This window comes from Lissotriton helveticus, chromosome 10 (assembly GCF_964261635.1).
Source record: "Lissotriton helveticus chromosome 10, aLisHel1.1, whole genome shotgun sequence".
In the NCBI taxonomy this organism is placed as follows: Eukaryota; Metazoa; Chordata; class Amphibia; order Caudata; family Salamandridae; genus Lissotriton; species Lissotriton helveticus.
Window position 1 is genome coordinate 961,562,867 of NC_136071.1, and position 21,593 is coordinate 961,584,459.

General features: G+C 57.0%; 1 protein-coding gene across 2 annotated transcripts in view; it reads right to left on the reverse strand.

Moving 5' to 3' along the window:
- The window catches only part of DUS3L (dihydrouridine synthase 3 like), a 241,275-nt gene that overhangs the window by 72,076 nt on the left and 147,606 nt on the right, over window positions 1–21,593 (reverse strand). The window lies entirely within an intron of this gene.

The window sequence follows — 21,593 nt, forward strand, 5'->3', positions numbered from 1 at the left end:
GCACTCTGCAGTCACTCTGCACTCTGCAGTCACTCTGCACTCTGCAGTCACTCTGCACTCTGCAGTCACTCGCCGTCACTCTGCACTCTGCTGTCACTCGCCGTCACTCTGCACTCTGCAGTCACTCGCCGTCACTCTGCACTCTGCTGTCACTCGCCGTCACTCTGCACTCTGCTGTCACTCGCCGTCACTCTGCACTCTGCTGTCACTCGCCGTCACTCTGCACTCTGCTGTCACTCGCCGTCACTCTGCACTCTGCTGTCACTCGCCGTCACTCTGCACTCTGCTGTCACTCGCCGTCACTCTGCACTCTGCTGTCACTCGCCGTCACTCTGCTGTCACTCGCCGTCACTCTGCTGTCACTCGCCGTCACTCTGCTGTCACTCGCCGTCACTCTGCTGTCACTCGCCGTCACTCTGCACTCGCCGTCACTCTGCAGTCACTCTGCACTCTGCAGTCACTCTGCACTCTGCAGTCACTCTGCACTCTGCAGTCACTCTGCACTCTGCAGTCACTCTGCACTCTGCAGTCACTCTGCACTCTGCAGTCACTCTGCACTCTGCAGTCACTCTGCACTCTGCAGTCACTCTGCACTCTGCAGTCACTCTGCACTCTGCAGTCACTCTGCACTCTGCAGTCACTCTGCACTCTGCAGTCACTCTGCACTCTGCAGTCACTCTGCACTCTGCAGTCACTCTGCACTCTGCAGTCACTCTGCACTCTGCAGTCACTCTGCACTCTGCAGTCACTCTGCACTCTGCAGTCACTCTGCACTCTGCAGTCACTCTGCAGTCACTCTGCACTCTGCAGTCACTCTGCACTCTGCAGTCACTCTGCACTCTGCAGTCACTCTGCACTCTGCAGTCACTCTGCACTCTGCGTCACTCTGCACTCTGCTGTCACTCGCCGTCACTCTGCACTCGCCGTCACTCTGCACTCGCCGTCACTCTGCACTCGCCGTCACTCTGCACTCGCCGTCACTCTGCACTCGCCGTCACTCTGCACTCGCCGTCACTCTGCACTCGCCGTCACTCTGCACTCGCCGTCACTCTGCACTCGCCGTCACTCTGCACTCGCCGTCACTCTGCACTCGCCGTCACTCTGCACTCGCCGTCACTCTGCACTCGCCGTCACTCTGCACTCGCCGTCACTCTGCACTCGCCGTCACTCTGCACTCGCCGTCACTCTGCACTCGCCGTCACTCTGCACTCGCCGTCACTCTGCACTCTGCTGTCACTCTGCACTCTGCAGTCACTCTGCACTCTGCAGTCACTCTGCACTCTGCAGTCACTCTGCACTCTGCAGTCACTCTGCACTCTGCAGTCACTCTGCACTCTGCAGTCACTCTGCACTCTGCAGTCACTCTGCACTCTGCACTCTGCAGTCACTCTGCACTCTGCACTCTGCTGTCACTCGCCGTCACTCTGCAGTCACTCTGCACTCTGCAGTCACTCTGCACTCTGCAGTCACTCTGCACTCTGCAGTCACTCTGCACTCTGCAGTCACTCTGCACTCTGCAGTCACTCTGCACTCTGCAGTCACTCTGCACTCTGCAGTCACTCTGCACTCTGCAGTCACTCTGCACTCTGCAGTCACTCTGCACTCTGCAGTCACTCTGCACTCTGCAGTCACTCTGCACTCTGCAGTCACTCTGCACTCTGCAGTCACTCTGCACTCTGCACTCTGCAGTCACTCTGCACTCTGCACTCTGCTGTCACTCGCCGTCACTCTGCACTCTGCTGTCACTCGCCGTCACTCTGCACTCTGCTGTCACTCGCCGTCACTCTGCACTCTGCTGTCACTCGCCGTCACTCTGCACTCTGCAGTCACTCGCCGTCACTCTGCAGTCACTCTGCACTCTGCAGTCACTCTGCACTCTGCAGTCACTCTGCACTCTGCAGTCACTCTGCACTCTGCAGTCACTCTGCACTCTGCAGTCACTCTGCACTCTGCAGTCACTCTGCACTCTGCAGTCACTCTGCACTCTGCAGTCACTCTGCACTCTGCAGTCACTCTGCACTCTGCAGTCACTCTGCACTCTGCAGTCACTCTGCACTCTGCAGTCACTCTGCACTCTGCAGTCACTCTGCACTCTGCAGTCACTCTGCACTCTGCAGTCACTCTGCACTCTGCAGTCACTCTGCACTCTGCAGTCACTCTGCACTCTGCAGTCACTCTGCACTCTGCACTCTGCGTCACTCTGCACTCTGCTGTCACTCGCCGTCACTCTGCACTCTGCTGTCACTCGCCGTCACTCTGCACTCTGCTGTCACTCGCCGTCACTCTGCACTCTGCTGTCACTCGCCGTCACTCTGCAGTCACTCTGCACTCTGCAGTCACTCTGCACTCTGCAGTCACTCTGCACTCTGCAGTCACTCTGCACTCTGCAGTCACTCTGCACTCTGCAGTCACTCTGCACTCTGCAGTCACTCTGCACTCTGCAGTCACTCTGCACTCTGCAGTCACTCTGCACTCTGCAGTCACTCTGCACTCTGCAGTCACTCTGCACTCTGCAGTCACTCTGCAGTCACTCTGCACTCTGCACTCTGCAGTCACTCGCCGTCACTCTGCACTCTGCTGTCACTCGCCGTCACTCTGCACTCTGCTGTCACTCGCCGTCACTCTGCACTCTGCTGTCACTCGCCGTCACTCTGCACTCTGCTGTCACTCGCCGTCACTCTGCACTCTGCTGTCACTCGCCGTCACTCTGCACTCGCCGTCACTCTGCACTCGCCGTCCCTCTGCACTCTGCAGTCACTCTGCACTCTGCAGTCACTCTGCACTCTGCAGTCACTCTGCACTCTGCAGTCACTCGCCGTCACTCTGCACTCTGCAGTCACTCGCCGTCACTCTGCACTCTGCTGTCACTCGCCGTCACTCTGCACTCTGCTGTCACTCGCCGTCACTCTGCACTCTGCTGTCACTCGCCGTCACTCTGCACTCTGCTGTCACTCGCCGTCACTCTGCACTCTGCTGTCACTCGCCGTCACTCTGCACTCTGCTGTCACTCGCCGTCACTCTGCACTCTGCTGTCACTCGCCGTCACTCTGCACTCGCCGTCACTCTGCACTCGCCGTCACTCTGCACTCGCCGTCACTCTGCACTCGCCGTCACTCTGCACTCGCCGTCACTCTGCACTCGCCGTCACTCTGCACTCGCCGTCACTCTGCACTCGCCGTCACTCTGCACTCGCCGTCACTCTGCACTCGCCGTCACTCTGCACTCGCCGTCACTCTGCACTCGCCGTCACTCTGCACTCGCCGTCACTCTGCACTCGCCGTCACTCTGCACTCGCCGTCACTCTGCACTCGCCGTCACTCTGCACTCGCCGTCACTCTGCACTCGCCGTCACTCTGCACTCGCCGTCACTCTGCACTCGCCGTCACTCTGCACTCGCCGTCACTCTGCACTCGCCGTCACTCTGCACTCGCCGTCACTCTGCACTCGCCGTCACTCTGCACTCGCCGTCACTCTGCACTCGCCGTCACTCTGCACTCGCCGTCACTCTGCACTCGCCGTCACTCTGCACTCGCCGTCACTCTGCACTCACTGTCACTCTGCTGTCACTGTCACTCTGCACTCTGCAGTCACTCTGCACTCTGCAGTCACTCTGCACTCTGCAGTCACTCTGCACTCTGCAGTCACTCTGCACTCTGCAGTCACTCTGCACTCTGCAGTCACTCTGCACTCTGCAGTCACTCTGCACTCTGCAGTCACTCTGCACTCTGCAGTCACTCTGCACTCTGCAGTCACTCTGCACTCTGCAGTCACTCTGCACTCTGCAGTCACTCTGCACTCTGCAGTCACTCTGCACTCTGCAGTCACTCTGCACTCTGCAGTCACTCTGCACTCTGCAGTCACTCTGCACTCTGCAGTCACTCTGCACTCTGCAGTCACTCGCCGTCACTCTGCACTCTGCAGTCACTCGCCGTCACTCTGCACTCTGCTGTCACTCGCCGTCACTCTGCACTCTGCTGTCACTCGCCGTCACTCTGCACTCTGCTGTCACTCGCCGTCACTCTGCACTCTGCTGTCACTCGCCGTCACTCTGCACTCTGCTGTCACTCGCCGTCACTCTGCACTCTGCTGTCACTCGCCGTCACTCTGCACTCTGCTGTCACTCGCCGTCACTCTGCACTCTGCTGTCACTCGCCGTCACTCTGCACTCGCCGTCACTCTGCACTCGCCGTCACTCTGCACTCGCCGTCACTCTGCACTCGCCGTCACTCTGCACTCGCCGTCACTCTGCACTCGCCGTCACTCTGCACTCGCCGTCACTCTGCACTCGCCGTCACTCTGCACTCGCCGTCACTCTGCACTCGCCGTCACTCTGCACTCGCCGTCACTCTGCACTCGCCGTCACTCTGCACTCGCCGTCACTCTGCACTCGCCGTCACTCTGCACTCGCCGTCACTCTGCACTCGCCGTCACTCTGCACTCGCCGTCACTCTGCACTCGCCGTCACTCTGCACTCGCCGTCACTCTGCACTCGCCGTCACTCTGCACTCGCCGTCACTCTGCACTCGCCGTCACTCTGCACTCGCCGTCACTCTGCACTCGCCGTCACTCTGCACTCGCCGTCACTCTGCACTCGCCGTCACTCTGCACTCGCCGTCACTCTGCACTCGCCGTCACTCTGCACTCGCCGTCACTCTGCACTCGCCGTCACTCTGCACTCGCCGTCACTCTGCACTCGCCGTCACTCTGCACTCACTGTCACTCTGCTGTCACTGTCACTCTGCACTCTGCAGTCACTCTGCACTCTGCAGTCACTCTGCACTCTGCAGTCACTCTGCACTCTGCAGTCACTCTGCACTCTGCAGTCACTCTGCACTCTGCAGTCACTCTGCACTCTGCAGTCACTCTGCACTCTGCAGTCACTCTGCACTCTGCAGTCACTCTGCACTCTGCAGTCACTCTGCACTCTGCAGTCACTCTGCACTCTGCAGTCACTCTGCACTCTGCAGTCACTCTGCACTCTGCAGTCACTCTGCACTCTGCAGTCACTCTGCACTCTGCAGTCACTCTGCACTCTGCAGTCACTCTGCACTCTGCAGTCACTCTGCACTCTGCAGTCACTCTGCACTCTGCAGTCACTCTGCACTCTGCAGTCACTCGCCGTCACTCTGCACTCTGCAGTCACTCGCCGTCACTCTGCACTCTGCTGTCACTCGCCGTCACTCTGCACTCTGCTGTCACTCGCCGTCACTCTGCACTCTGCTGTCACTCGCCGTCACTCTGCACTCTGCTGTCACTCGCCGTCACTCTGCACTCGCTGTCACTCTGCACTCGCCGTCACTCTGCACTCGCCGTCACTCTGCACTCGCCGTCACTCTGCACTCGCCGTCACTCTGCACTCGCCGTCACTCTGCACTCGCCGTCACTCTGCACTCGCCGTCACTCTGCACTCGCCGTCACTCTGCACTCGCCGTCACTCTGCACTCGCCGTCACTCTGCACTCGCCGTCACTCTGCACTCGCCGTCACTCTGCACTCTGCACTCTGCTGTCACTCGCCGTCACTCTGCACTCTGCTGTCACTCGCCGTCACTCTGCACTCTGCTGTCACTCGCCGTCACTCTGCACTCTGCTGTCACTCGCCGTCACTCTGCACTCTGCTGTCACTCGCCGTCACTCTGCACTCGCTGTCACTCGCCGTCACTCTGCACTCGCTGTCACTCTGCACTCGCCGTCACTCTGCACTCGCCGTCACTCTGCACTCGCCGTCACTCTGCACTCGCCGTCACTCTGCACTCGCCGTCACTCTGCACTCGCCGTCACTCTGCACTCGCCGTCACTCTGCACTCGCCGTCACTCTGCACTCTGCAGTCACTCGCCGTCACTCTGCACTCTGCTGTCACTCGCCGTCACTCTGCACTCTGCTGTCACTCGCCGTCACTCTGCACTCTGCTGTCACTCGCCGTCACTCTGCACTCTGCTGTCACTCTGCACTCGCTGTCACTCTGCACTCGCTGTCACTCTGCACTCGCCGTCACTCTGCACTCGCCGTCACTCTGCACTCTGCAGTCACTCGCCGTCACTCTGCACTCTGCTGTCACTCGCCGTCACTCTGCACTCGCCGTCACTCTGCACTCGCCGTCACTCTGCACTCGCCGTCACTCTGCACTCGCCGTCACTCTGCACTCGCCGTCACTCTGCACTCGCTGTCACTCTGCACTCGCCGTCACTCTGCACTCGCTGTCACTCTGCACTCGCTGTCACTCTGCACTCGCTGTCACTCTGCACTCGCCGTCACTCTGCACTCGCCGTCACTCTGCACTCGCCGTCACTCTGCAGTCACTCTGCACTCTGCAGTCACTCTGCACTCTGCAGTCACTCTGCACTCTGCAGTCACTCTGCACTCTGCCGTCACTCTGCACTCTGCCGTCACTCTGCACTCGCCGTCACTCTGCACTCGCCGTCACTCTGCACTCGCCGTCACTCTGCACTCGCCGTCACTCTGCACTCGCCGTCACTCTGCACTCGCCGTCACTCTGCACTCGCCGTCACTCTGCACTCGCCGTCACTCTGCACTCGCCGTCACTCTGCACTCTGCAGTCACTCGCCGTCACTCTGCACTCTGCTGTCACTCGCCGTCACTCTGCACTCGCCGTCACTCTGCACTCGCCGTCACTCTGCACTCGCCGTCACTCTGCACTCGCCGTCACTCTGCACTCGCCGTCACTCTGCACTCTGCAGTCACTCGCCGTCACTCTGCACTCTGCTGTCACTCGCCGTCACTCTGCACTCTGCTGTCACTCGCCGTCACTCTGCACTCGCCGTCACTCTGCACTCGCAGTCACTCTGCACTCGCCGTCACTCTGCACTCGCCGTCACTCTGCACTCGCCGTCACTCTGCACTCGCCGTCACTCTGCACTCGCCGTCACTCTGCACTCGCCGTCACTCTGCACTCGCCGTCACTCTGCACTCGCCGTCACTCTGCACTCGCCGTCACTCTGCACTCGCCGTCACTCTGCACTCGCCGTCACTCTGCACTCGCCGTCACTCTGCACTCTGCAGTCACTCGCCGTCACTCTGCACTCTGCAGTCACTCTGCACTCTGCAGTCACTCTGCACTCTGCAGTCACTCGCCGTCACTCTGCACTCTGCTGTCATTCGCCGTCACTCTGCACTCGCCGTCACTCTGCACTCGCCGTCACTCTGCACTCGCCGTCACTCTGCACTCTGCAGTCACTCGCCGTCACTCTGCACTCTGCAGTCACTCTGCACTCTGCAGTCACTCTGCACTCTGCAGTCACTCTGCAGTCACTCTGCACTCTGCAGTCACTCTGCACTCTGCAGTCACTCTGCACTCTGCAGTCACTCTGCACTCTGCAGTCACTCTGCACTCTGCAGTCACTCTGCACTCTGCAGTCACTCTGCACTCTGCAGTCACTCTGCACTCTGCAGTCACTCTGCACTCTGCAGTCACTCTGCACTCTGCAGTCACTCTGCACTCTGCAGTCACTCGCCGTCACTCTGCACTCTGCAGTCACTCGCCGTCACTCTGCACTCTGCTGTCACTCGCCGTCACTCTGCACTCTGCTGTCACTCGCCGTCACTCTGCACTCTGCTGTCACTCGCCGTCACTCTGCACTCTGCTGTCACTCGCCGTCACTCTGCACTCTGCACTCGCTGTCACTCTGCACTCGCTGTCACTCTGCACTCGCTGTCACTCTGCACTCGCTGTCACTCTGCACTCGCTGTCACTCTGCACTCGCTGTCACTCTGCACTCGCCGTCACTCTGCACTCGCCGTCACTCTGCACTCGCCGTCACTCTGCACTCGCCGTCACTCTGCACTCGCCGTCACTCTGCACTCGCCGTCACTCTGCACTCGCCGTCACTCTGCACTCGCCGTCACTCTGCACTCGCCGTCACTCTGCACTCGCCGTCACTCTGCACTCGCCGTCACTCTGCACTCGCCGTCACTCTGCACTCGCCGTCACTCTGCACTCGCCGTCACTCTGCACTCGCCGTCACTCTGCACTCGCCGTCACTCTGCACTCGCCGTCACTCTGCACTCGCCGTCACTCTGCACTCGCCGTCACTCTGCACTCGCCGTCACTCTGCACTCGCCGTCACTCTGCACTCGCCGTCACTCTGCACTCGCCGTCACTCTGCACTCGCCGTCACTCTGCACTCGCCGTCACTCTGCACTCGCCGTCACTCTGCACTCGCCGTCACTCTGCACTCGCCGTCACTCTGCACTCGCCGTCACTCTGCACTCGCCGTCACTCTGCACTCGCCGTCACTCTGCACTCGCCGTCACTCTGCACTCGCCGTCACTCTGCACTCGCCGTCACTCTGCACTCGCCGTCACTCTGCACTCGCCGTCACTCTGCACTCGCCGTCACTCTGCACTCGCCGTCACTCTGCACTCGCCGTCACTCTGCACTCGCCGTCACTCTGCACTCGCCGTCACTCTGCACTCGCCGTCACTCTGCACTCGCCGTCACTCTGCACTCGCCGTCACTCTGCACTCGCCGTCACTCTGCACTCGCCGTCACTCTGCACTCGCCGTCACTCTGCACTCGCCGTCACTCTGCACTCGCCGTCACTCTGCACTCGCCGTCACTCTGCACTCGCCGTCACTCTGCACTCGCCGTCACTCTGCACTCGCCGTCACTCTGCACTCGCCGTCACTCTGCACTCGCCGTCACTCTGCACTCGCCGTCACTCTGCACTCGCCGTCACTCTGCACTCGCCGTCACTCTGCACTCGCCGTCACTCTGCACTCGCCGTCACTCTGCACTCGCCGTCACTCTGCACTCGCCGTCACTCTGCACTCGCCGTCACTCTGCGCCGCCGCTCTGCGCCGCCGCTCTGCGCCGCCGCTCTGCCACTCTGCTGTCACTCTGCACTCGCTGTCACTCTGCACTCGCTGTCACTCTGCACTCGCTGTCACTCTGCACTCGCTGTCACTCTGCACTCGCTGTCACTCTGCACTCGCTGTCACTCTGCACTCGCTGTCACTCTGCACTCGCTGTCACTCTGCACTCGCTGTCACTCTGCACTCGCTGTCACTCTGCACTCGCTGTCACTCTGCACTCGCTGTCACTCTGCACTCGCTGTCACTCTGCACTCTGCTGTCACTCTGCACTCTGCTGTCACTCTGCACTCGCTGTCACTCTGCTGTCACTCTGCACTCGCTGTCACTCTGCTGTCACGCTGCACTCGCTGTCACTCTGCTGTCACTCTGCACTCGCTGTCACTCTGCACTCGCTGTCACTCTGCACTCGCTGTCACTCTGCACTCGCTGTCACTCTGCACTCGCTGTCACTCTGCACTCGCTGTCACTCTGCACTCGCTGTCACTCTGCACTTCGCTGTCACTCTGCACTTCGCTGTCACTCTGCACTTCGCTGTCACTCTGCACTCTGCAGTCACTCTGCAGTCACTCTGCAGTCACTCTGCAGTCACTCTGCAGTCACTCTGCAGTCACTCTGCAGTCACTTTGCAGTCACTCTGCAGTCACTCTGCACTCTGCTGTCACTCTGCACTCTGCTGTCACTCTGCACTCTGCTGTCACTCTGCTGTCACTCTGCACTCTGCTGTCACTCTGCACTCTGCTGTCACTCTGCACTCTGCTGTCACTCTGCACTCTGCTGTCACTCTGCACTCTGCTGTCACTCTGCACTCTGCTGTCACTCTGCACTCTGCTGTCACTCTGCACTCTGCTGTCACTCTGCACTCTGCTGTCACTCTGCTGTCACTCTGCACTCGCTGTCACTCTGCTGTCACTCTGCACTCTGCTGTCACTCTGCACTCGCTGTCACTCTGCACTCGCTGTCACTCTGCACTCTGCTGTCACTCTGCTGTCACTCTGCACTCACTGTCACTCACTGTCACTCTGCTGTCACTCTGCACTCACTGTCACTCTGCTGTCTGTTGGACAGGCCACATGAAGGGCTCGCTCCCTCCCCGCAGGACAGGGCCCGGGCCACCGTCAGCACCATTGCCCGGCCCAGCCGCCATCTTGGACACGGCACCACGCGGCCGTGCGGCCTCAGCCCGACCCCAACCCTGGGCCTGGCCAGGCCCCGACATCCCGGCACCACCCTCCACCCAGGAGGTGAACGGCCCACTTGGCAGGTCAATGGGAGTACGAAGTGTCGATGGCTCTCCCCCGCCAGGTGCCGAGCACCCCCAGCCTCCTCGGGCGCTGGCTCCACCCCCCTGCTGGGTGTCTGGACTCCCTCATCCCAGACCTCCCGACCTCCAAGAGCGAGGGTCCGGACATCAAAGAGCGCCAGACCTATAACTGAGGCAGCCCCAGGACAGGAAGGCAGTTGTATCCTGGAGTCGAGAGACACCGCGACGAACTCATCCTTGACGGACTGCTGGCGCTGCCACAGCCCTGCCTTGTGAACTATTGTCCTGCCTGCTGGCGCTGCCGCGGCCCTCTGCAACCTTCATCCTCGTGGGACCTGCTGGCGCTGCCGCGGCCCGTTGCAACCTTCATCCTCGTTGGGACCTGCTGGCGCTGCCGCGGCCCGTTGTAACCTTCATCCTCGTGGGACCTGCTGGCGCTGCCGCGGCCCGTTGCAACCTGCATTCTCGTGGGACCTGCTGGCGCTGCCGCGGTCCGTTGTAACCTTCATCCTCGTGGGACCTGCTGGCGCTGCCGCGGCCCGTTGCAACCTGCATTCTCGTGGGACCTGCTGGCGCTGCCGCGGCCCGTTGTAACCTTCATCCTCGTTGGGACCTGCTGGCGCTGCCGCGGCCCGTTGCCACCTACGACCTCTTCGGGACCTGCCGGCGCTGCCGCGGTCTGACCCCTCCGAACACGAGGATTGTGAGCCATCACCGTTACACCCCCGTACCCGTGGGTACCCAGACTGTCCCGCTACCCCCTTCCCCTACTAGAGACTAGAATTGAGTGGATCATCGTGTCCTGATTGCCTTGTATCGTACCACTCTACTCCCAGAAGTGCCTATAAAAGGTGTTACCCTGAACTTTGTGTGGTGTCCATCTGTGGGGGGGAAGTTACCTGTCTGTGCGATCACTGTGCTCGGCCAACCCTCCAGGTCCCCGTCTAACACTGTCACTCTGCACTCACTGTCACTCTGCACTCTGCCGTCACTCTGCACTCTGCCGTCCCTCGCCGTCACTCTGCACTCGCCGTCACTCGCCGTCACTCTGCACTCGCCGTCACTCGCCGTCACTCTGCACTCGCCGTCACTCGCCGTCACTCTGCACTCGCCGTCACTCGCCGTCACTCTGCACTCGCCGTCACTCGCCGTCACTCTGCACTCGCCGTCACTCTGCACTCGCCGTCACTCGCCGTCACTCTGCACTCGCCGTCACTCGCCGTCACTCTGCACTCGCCGTCACTCGCCGTCACTCTGCACTCGCCGTCACTCGCCGTCACTCTGCACTCGCCGTCACTCTGCACTCGCCGTCACTCTGCACTCGCCGTCACTCTGCACTCGCCGTCACTCTGCACTCGCCGTCACTCTGCACTCGCCGTCACTCGCCGTCACTCTGCACTCGCCGTCACTCGCCGTCACTCTGCACTCGCCGTCACTCGCCGTCACTCTGCACTCGCCGTCACTCGCCGTCACTCTGCACTCGCCGTCACTCGCCGTCACTCTGCACTCGCCGTCACTCGCCGTCACTCTGCACTCGCCGTCACTCGCCGTCACTCTGCACTCGCCGTCACTCGCCGTCACTCTGCACTCGCCGTCACTCGCCGTCACTCTGCACTCGCCGTCACTCGCCGTCACTCTGCACTCGCCGTCACTCGCCGTCACTCTGCACTCGCCGTCACTCTGCACTCGCCGTCACTCTGCACTCGCCGTCACTCTGCACTCGCCGTCACTCTGCACTCGCCGTCACTCGCCGTCACTCGCCGTCACTCGCCGTCACTCGCCGTCACTCTGCACTCGCCGTCACTCTGCACTCGCCGTCACTCTGCACTCGCCGTCACTCTGCACTCGCCGTCACTCTGCACTCGCCGTCACTCTGCACTCGCCGTCACTCTGCACTCGCCGTCACTCGCCGTCACTCTGCACTCGCCGTCACTCTGCACTCGCCGTCACTCTGCACTCGCCGTCACTCGCCGTCACTCTGCACTCGCCGTCACTCGCCGTCACTCTGCACTCGCCGTCACTCTGCACTCGCCGTCACTCGCCGTCACTCTGCACTCGCCGTCACTCGCCGTCACTCGCCGTCACTCTGCACTCACCGTCACTCTGCACTCGCCGTCACTCGCCGTCACTCTGCACTCGCCGTCACTCTGCACTCGCCGTCACTCGCCGTCACTCTGCACTCGCCGTCACTCTGCACTCGCCGTCACTCGCCGTCACTCTGCACTCGCCGTCACTCGCCGTCACTCTGCACTCGCCGTCACTCGCCGTCACTCTGCACTCGCCGTCACTCGCCGTCACTCTGCACTCGCCGTCACTCGCCGTCACTCTGCACTCGCCGTCACTCTGCACTCGCCGTCACTCTGCACTCGCCGTCACTCTGCACTCGCCGTCACTCTGCACTCGCCGTCACTCTGCACTCGCCGTCACTCTGCACTCGCCGTCACTCTGCACTCGCCGTCACTCTGCACTCGCCGTCACTCTGCACTCGCCGTCACTCTGCACTCGCCGTCACTCTGCGCCGCCACTCTGCGCCGCCACTCTGCGCCGCCACTCTGCGCCGCCACTCTGCGCCGCCACTCTGCGCCGCCACTCTGCGCCGCCACTCTGCGCCGCCACTCTGCGCCGCCACTCTGCGCCGCCACTCTGCGCCGCCACTCTGCACCGCCACTCTGCACCGCCACTCTGCACCGCCACTCTGCACCGCCACTCTGCACCGCCACTCTGCACCGCCACTCTGCACCGCCACTCTGCTGCACTGCACCGCCACTCTGCACCGCCACTCTGCTGCACTGCACCGCCACTCTGCACCGCCACTCTGCACCACCACTCTGCACCACCACTCTGCACCACCACTCTGCACCGCCGCCCTGCCACTCTGCACCCCACTGATCAAATCTCGCTAAGTCACAACTGCTGCAGGTCTATCACAGATCAAATCTCACTGCCGCCGCACTGCCACTCTGCACCGCCACTCTGCACCGCCACTCTGCACCGCCACTCTGCACCGCCACTCTGCACCGCCACTCTGCACCGCCACTCTGCACCGCCACTCTGCTGCACTGCACCGCCACTCTGCACCGCCACTCTGCTGCACTGCACCGCCACTCTGCACCGCCACTCTGCACCGCCACTCTGCCACTCTGCACTGCCACTCTGCACCGCCACTCAGCACTCTGCACCGCCACTCTGCACTGCCACTCTGCACCGCCACTCAGCACTCTGCGCCGCCACTCTGCGCCGCCACTCTGCGCCGCCACTCAGCACTCTGCGCCGCCACTCTGCGCCGCCACTCTGCGCCGGCCCTCTGCGCCGCCACTCTGCGCCGCCACTCTGCGCCGCCACTCTGCGCCGCCACTCTGCACCGCCACTCTGCACCGCCACTCTGCACCGCCACTCTGCACCGCCACTCTGCACCGCCACTCTGCACCGCCACTCTGCACCGCCACTCTGCACCGCCACTCTGCACCGCCGCACTGCCACTCTGCACTGCCACTCTGCACCGCCGCACTGCCACTCTGCACTGCCACTCTGCACCACCACTCTGCACTCTGCACCGCCACTCTGCACCGCCACTCTGCACCACTGCACCGCCACTCTGCACCACTGCACCGCCACTCTGCTGCACTGCACCGCCACTCTGCACCGCCACTCTGCACTCTGCACCGACACTCTGCACCGACACTCTGCACCGACACTCTGCACCGACACTCTGCACCGACACTCTGCACCGACACTCTGCACCGACACTCTGCACCGACACTCTGCACCGACACTCTGCACCGACACTCTGCACCGACACTCTGCACCGACACTCTGCACCGACACTCTGCACCGACACTCTGCACCACTGCACCGACACTCTGCACCACTGCACCGACACTCTGCACCACTGCACCGACACTCTGCACTGCCACTCTGCACTGCCACTCTGCACTGTCAAGAATCGGAAACCCCCTGCTCTTCCCCCTCTTCTGCTGTGGGCCCACTGTGAAAGCATCTATGAGGGAGAGGCTGTATAATGAGTCTAACTGCAGACACTGGAAAGGGGCGGGGCAGTCTCACCTGCTCTACTATCTCTCCATCAGTGTACCATGATCTCTAACTCTGTCAGGCCCTCATTCATCTCACTGTCATCCCTCAGCAGCCGTGACCTCTACACCCATCCCTCTTGCCTCTCTTACTTCCCCATTCCTTTGCCACTCAGATGACTGACGCTGGCAAACAAAATGCACTCTCATCCTGCAGGGGAAGAGGGCTCCAGTCACAAACCTCCTACCTCATTCCCCATATCCTGTGTCACCCTTTTCTCTTTCCTATGTCATGTTCTTATTCCACCTCAAATATCGCACTTTGAGCACCCCATAGCATGGTCTAAAGCACTATAATAATAACCAACAGAACAAAACTGTATTAAACACATTCGTCACTTCGGCACTTTCAAAATACCCGGCAGCGATTCTGGAAGTGTTCAGACTGACGTCATGTCAGGACAATGCTTGAAGCATGGTTAAAGGTCCTCATGCATAAAAATGGCGGATTGCCTGACTCCACACAGCCAAAGAGGCTTTTGTGTTAGCAGCCTTCTGGGGACTGTGTGCTGTGACATAGGGGAATGCAGAGAAACATTAGGGACACAGCGATACTACACACTGGGGCAGGCTTGCACTACAACAATACAAACGACATTGGCCCTTGTGGCATAAAACCAAGCCACGTTCTTATGGGAAGGGGGAATGCCACTGTACCTAGGAACTAAAAACAACCCTTGCATTGATCTTGCCTTGCCAGAAGCCAGACTAATGTCTCGCCAACCACAGACAAGTGTTCACTTATGGAAACCATGCACACACCAGTTCTTGAAATTAAAATATGTAGTTTATGGTGAATAAGGCCAAGGACAATTATGTACCAGTGTCGAACACTGCAAACCTCCGGCGCAAATTAAGCACTGCCAAAGGCTGCACTTCTTTCAAACAAAGCGATGCAGTGCTGTTTACTACATGAAAAGAAACTCAGTCTAGAGTCACTGAGGGTAGTCTCGGCTGTAGACTGACCACGGCACAAATGTGGGGGCCCCAACTACGAGCAATTAATGATGTCCACAGGTGACGGCTTGCACATCTAGACACAGGTAAACTAGTGATTAGAGTTATCTCTATATACATAGGGAGGGGTAAGACTGGATATACTCTAAAAGTTCCCTTCTATATAGGGCTTGTTTCAACGCTGTCCCTGCAGGGCCTCGACACTCTTCTGAAGCTGGGAGGCAAAGGTTCCCTCGATGGACTCTGGGCACTGATCTCCCGGTAAGCCTCCGATTACTTGTCCTCTATGTGCTGTCCGGCCTTCAAATGCGGCTCTGATTAGCCGCCGGCAGCCTGCTGTGTCGAGGCATAGGGAGGCGCTGGGGGCTCCGCTTGTCACCAGGCCGGATGTTGTCTCCGTGCTCATTACACCTCTCCGCTGCAGCTTGACTCTTCATGAGCGGCGGGGGAGGGTGCCAGCGCTTTTATGGTCGCACGCGCATCCAGGGGGGCCGCTGCTTTATCCGCTCGCAGTGCCGGGGCAGTAACAGGCATCACTGGAGGGTCCCCTCGTGCTCCTGTGAGCCTCTTACATCTTCGCGGGTGCCGGTGGATTTACTGCAAAATAGATTTTTATTTTGGGTGATCGGGTGCCGGTAGTTAATATTGTCGGTGGGGTGAGGGGGCTTTACGATACTGCGGGTGGGCTCCGCTTTGATTGTTTGGGCGCCCGGCAGCTCGCCTCATGATGCGGGCGCTCTCCTCTTCAGTTAATCCCCCCCCCGCCGCTGCTCTTCGCACACGCTCCGGGGACATTGTATGCAGGCCGTGGGTGGGCTCCGCTGGTCCTGCTTTAGCGGACACCAGCTCACCCTAATCCCTGCCAGCTGCATTGGCTTCCTTTTATTTCGAGAAAGCAGCCCTCTAGAAGTCTTCTTCCTAATCCCGCGACCTGAAATTCAATATCTTTTTTTTTATTTCGGAAAAAAAAGAAAATTTAAGTTTCATGCCCTAGGCAGCCCAGCTGAGAGTCCTCGGTGTGTTTTTTTCATGTTAGGTAAACACAACCTTGAATGGAGGGAGGGCGTTTAGCAGACAATTAACTCCCCCTGAGCCCAGCACACAATCGTGTTGTCCTGAAGTTTCCCCAGCAGACACCAGATAGCCGCTAAATGGCTGCCCGGTAGACGTCGTCGCTGATTGCATTTTTGCAGACCTTGCCTCCGTGTTTATGGTCTTGTATTTATCAGCTGGGACATTACCTAACCTAAACAAGCACAACGAGAAGAGGGGGGCGGGGGGCGGGCGGAAATGACACAACGTCAGACTCTTGTTCTTGAACTAATGAAGCCCTTTCCCGGCCTGGCATGGAGCAGCTGCGCGCTGAGCGCTGCTGAATGGTGAACGCGCCCGGCCATCTGGATTCACTTACGGAGGCACCCTGACAGCTCCTAATTATAATTAATGTACTTCTTTGCGCGAGCACGAACGAAAAATGCCCAAGATGGCGGAACAAAACTACATTTACCCTATCACTTCAAGCCTATTAAAACGACAACACAACGAAGACGAATCACTGGCCAGATGAGATACCAGACTAAGGAATGTGTGGAATTTGTCTCGCCAAAGCCCTAGGAGATACTTTTTTTCTCTTCTTTAACATTAGGATCTCGAAACTCCTCCCACTTACGTGGGCGGAGGCCTCGCCCTAATAAAAACCACAATGCATTATAGACCACAATAGGCTCTATATATTTCTCTTTTCCTTGTCCAGCCGGACAGGAAATTTATTAGTTTGGATAAATCAGAATCTTATAAAGAGGCACACAAACTGGATGCACACGGATCAGCCAGAGAAGTTGTTGCCCGAGGCAAATGTAAGAATTAAGCCTGGGTGGCGTTCTGCTACGTGGATCTCCGTGAAGTGCTAAAAAATTCAGCCATGCTACGCAAGTGGTGAAATGCGTTGATAAATGCTGTTCACTGTGATTTTCAGTGCCAAGTGCTTGTCTGCACTGTGCAAGCGGGCGCTACTTCCTTCTGCCGATCGAGTAGATTTTTACTCAAGCGGCAGCTTTCTCAATGCAAACGGACAGTTTGTCAACGCGAGCGGTCACGAGCATACGCAACCAATTGCAATGAAAATCTGACCGCCTGCGTAGAGAAATCTCACGGGATGTTGATTTTTCACACTCGCACTCACCAACTTGATGTGGACTATCGCGAGCAAGGAAAAAATCTCCCCCAGAACTGGGTTTTCCTCCATCGTGCTCGCCAACTTGAGGATGACAAACACGAGTGAGGAAAAAACTCTGATCCGTTACGCGGAGCAGAGTTTTTCAGAACTCCGTGAGCTCCACATAACGCGGTGTGCAGAAATCTCCACAAATTCCGCGAGTGGAGCGGAGTTCACCGCCCAGACTTAGTAAGAATGAGGAGACTGAATGTAATAAAGAGTGATCACCTGCACAGTAACTGATGAATGAACAGCACTGGTTGAAGCATCTTTCTCTATGTGCAGGCTGCAACTGAAGGCAATCTGGAAGATAAGGTAAAGGGGAAGATAATAGAGAATTCCACAAAACTAACTTGAGACAGAACCACATAAGCACTTCATTAAGGAGATCACTAGGGTGCCTTGTGAAATAAGACACTTCAGTTGGGATGAGACCAGTGCTTAATTTGAGCATGTGCTTTCAGGTGCTCAGCACTGGCACTTCTTTCACAGGGACGGGGCTACAATTTCTTACCCTGCAGGTGGTGGTCTCAATGTTCATTGTTCAAATTCAAAATAAAAAGAATAACATACATTGCATGGTGACTGGCTGGTAAATGTTCATAGACAGGCCAGCATATGCATGTCCAGGCAGGCAGATTGTGTATCACCACATTAGTGATGATGTCATAACGCCGATCACAAATCCAAGAAGTCATCGACAAACTATGGCTTGCATTCTTTTCACCGAGTCTGCTGCACCCTGCCACTGCCTGAGCCTAAGCTTCCCACTGGATAATTGTAGCTAGGGGCTGGCTCATGACGGAGTGGAGGCAAGGAAGCTGCAAAAGCGCATTTGGAACTTGGGAGTGAGGGTTCCTGTGGAATAATAAACTAAAGTAAGTGTGGACTTTTCACTTGCTGCGTAGCCAGGAGTAGCATATCCGGCAGCCCTGCATTGCTGCTATCCTCAACGTGCTCGATGCGGCTGTCGACCAACACAACTTTTGTGCGCCATGGCGTCACCTGTAGAATCTGTGCACTGCACCGCAGCATGGTAATTGCTGAGCATGCGCGAGTCCAGTAGACACCACAGCCATGCTTACCAGCATTGGCAACATTACGGCTGGGGACAACGCCTGTGCTGTAGCAGGCAGGGTCACAGCAAGCTGAGCTGTGGATGCCGATGCCATCTCTGGACCTACTAATTATAGGCAGCACTAGCAGTGACATCACCTGCTGTGCTCGGGCAGCTGTCTGTTCCACAATAAACCAAGCCATACCGCACTGATTAATATATGCAAAAAAAACATTTTCATTTGGTGTACATTTAGTTTTTGCACTCGGTGTAGGTAATAAAGTAAAACTTGCAATCTTCCACTTCTTTAGGAATGACAACAGGAAAACGCAGAGTTCAAAATAGCAGGGACATGTACAGGCTGACGACAGGGGTCACAGGCAGCAGCAGTGTTATAGATGGGAGAGAGAGCAGGAGTAAAGAGGAGCAAGAAATAACAGGTGAGGAGAGAGATAAGATGGAGCTAAGTAGTAAAAAGAGGACAGCAAATCAGATACAAAGAGAAAGCAGCCATGACATGAAAAAGAGTGCATTAAGAAGAGAGAAGATAGAACGAAAGGATGTAGAGGACAGAGGAAAAAAAGCAGACAAATGATAAAACGGAGACACAGCTAATCACTACTAGAAGAGTGATAGTAAAGAGCCAAGATCGAGGGGAGAGAGAGCAGAGCATGGATAAAAGTGAAGAGGAAAAAGGACAGGACAAGAAAGAATAGTGGGCAAATCCGAAATACAGGGAATAAGGTAACACACCAGGTGTGACAAAGATGATAGAAAACAATTAGAGAGGTGGGAGGATAGGCTCTTAGAGCAACGACTTAGGTGACAGACAACAGATCAAGGTTAGAATATAGAAACTGAGGCAGTGAGAGTGTTGAAAGTGGGGCTCACCGGAGGAAGAAATGAGCTGTGGCCTCCTTGGCAAAATTTTCAGCACCTGCACTGCTTTCTTTTTACAAATTAAGCACTGTATGAGACCAGCTCACAAGGGGCTAGATTGTCAGGTAATCTCAGATACAAGCAGCTGGGAAAGAGAAGAATAAAGGGAAACCGCATCCTTCTCAGTGCTGAAAATTGGGACACTTTAGAGGGTAATGCAACTGCTGGCCCATCCCTGAATTGTGACAGCAAAGGGAGCAGCTGAGGGAAGCACCTTAGGACTCATATCATTACAAGCCCTAAGAAGGTGGGCAATATGCCGTACCAGCCAGACAACCAAACTATATCCATTGGGTATATTTTAGCCACACAGCTAGGACACCTGACCAATTGACATCTCATATCAAGTTTACCACTTCCCTAAATATGCTGGGAATTAATACTGTGCTGTAAACCTGGATAGTGACATTTCCCTGTGAAGGGTGGTCACTTAACCTTGCCATCCAAGTCAACCCATTTGTGGCACAGTGAGCTCATTGGAAATGGCGGAGACATAAGATATTATGTTCTCTAGGGCAATACTTTGAACGTGTTTCTCCTCTAACTTTTCTGACAAAATTGGGAACATTTAGTATCAATTTAAAATCTATGAAGTGTGTAGTTAAACATAAAATAAATCAGTTACTTATGTGTAACCCTAGTTCCACAGCATTGGTATCTTTTATATAATCACCTGCGTGAATCATTCCCCGTTGTGAAGCTTGGACCCTTTTGTACTCTCAAATACATTAAACTCTGTTAAAATGGCCATATGCCTCATCAACAGTCTTTGTTTTGTAGCACATCCACCTCATATGATGCAACCCGAACATAAGCCAATGAGGTGGAAGTGCTAGCTCTTCTACTCCAGCTACAGGCCACCAATGCTCATTCCAAGGCATAACGTGTGAGACAAGTATATAGTAAATGGGTTTCAGACAGGGGAGGAGAGAGGGTCGCATTTGAAAGATAACTCAGGAGGACTGGACTTTCGGGTAAGTAACTCATTTATTTTCCAGCACTGGATCTTTGATATGGTCTCATGCTTGAAACAGATTAGTAAGCAGAACATTACAATGAAAATAAATCTAAGAAAGTGGGAAGCAGGTGCCCCTTCACAGAAATGGAGCACCAAGGACAGCCTGTGTAACTAGTGAATCTGCTTCTGCATTCAAATCAAGGCAGTAGCTTTGTTAACATACGTCTGCTCATCCACATAGCTGGCAATGCAAACGTCGTGCAAAGGCACATAAGCGTAGAGTGTCACAGTCGTAGCCATATTCCTTGTGGAAAATGCTCTCACGTTTCCCTGGAATGTATGCTTCGTATTGTTGAGGCAGGAGGTGATAGCCAACATACACTCTGCACCGCCACTCTGCACCGCCACTCTGCACCGCCACTCTGCACCGCCACTCTGCACCGCCACTCTGCACCACTGCACCGACACTCTGCACCGCCACTCTGCACTGCCACTCTGCACTGCCACTCTGCACTGTCAAGAATCGGAAACCCCCTGCTCTTCCCCCTCTTCTGCTGTGGGCCCACTGTGAAAGCATCTATGAGGGAGAGGCTGTATAATGAGTCTAACTGCAGACACTGGAAAGGGGCGGGGCAGTCTCACCTGCTCTACTATCTCTCCATCAGTGTACCATGATCTCTAACTCTGTCAGGCCCTCATTCATCTCACTGTCATCCCTCAGCAGCCGTGACCTCTACACCCATCCCTCTTGCCTCTCTTACTTCCCCATTCCTTTGCCACTCAGATGACTGACGCTGGCAAACAAAATGCACTCTCATCCTGCAGGGGAAGAGGGCTCCAGTCACAAACCTCCTACCTCATTCCCCATATCCTGTGTCACCCTTTTCTCTTTCCTATGTCATGTTCTTATTCCACCTCAAATATCGCACTTTGAGCACCCCATAGCATGGTCTAAAGCACTATAATAATAACCAACAGAACAAAACTGTATTAAACACATTCGTCACTTCGGCACTTTCAAAATACCCGGCAGTGAGTCTGGAAGTGTTCAGACTGACGTCATGTCAGGACAATGCTTGAAGCATGGTTAAAGGTCCTCATGCATAAAAATGGCGGATTGCCTGACTCCACACAGCCAAAGAGGCTTTTGTGTTAGCAGCCTTCTGGGGACTGTGTGCTGTGACATAGGGGAATGCAGAGAAACATTAGGGACACAGCGATACTACACACTGGGGCAGGCTTGCACTACAACAATACAAACGACATTGGCCCTTGTGGCATAAAACC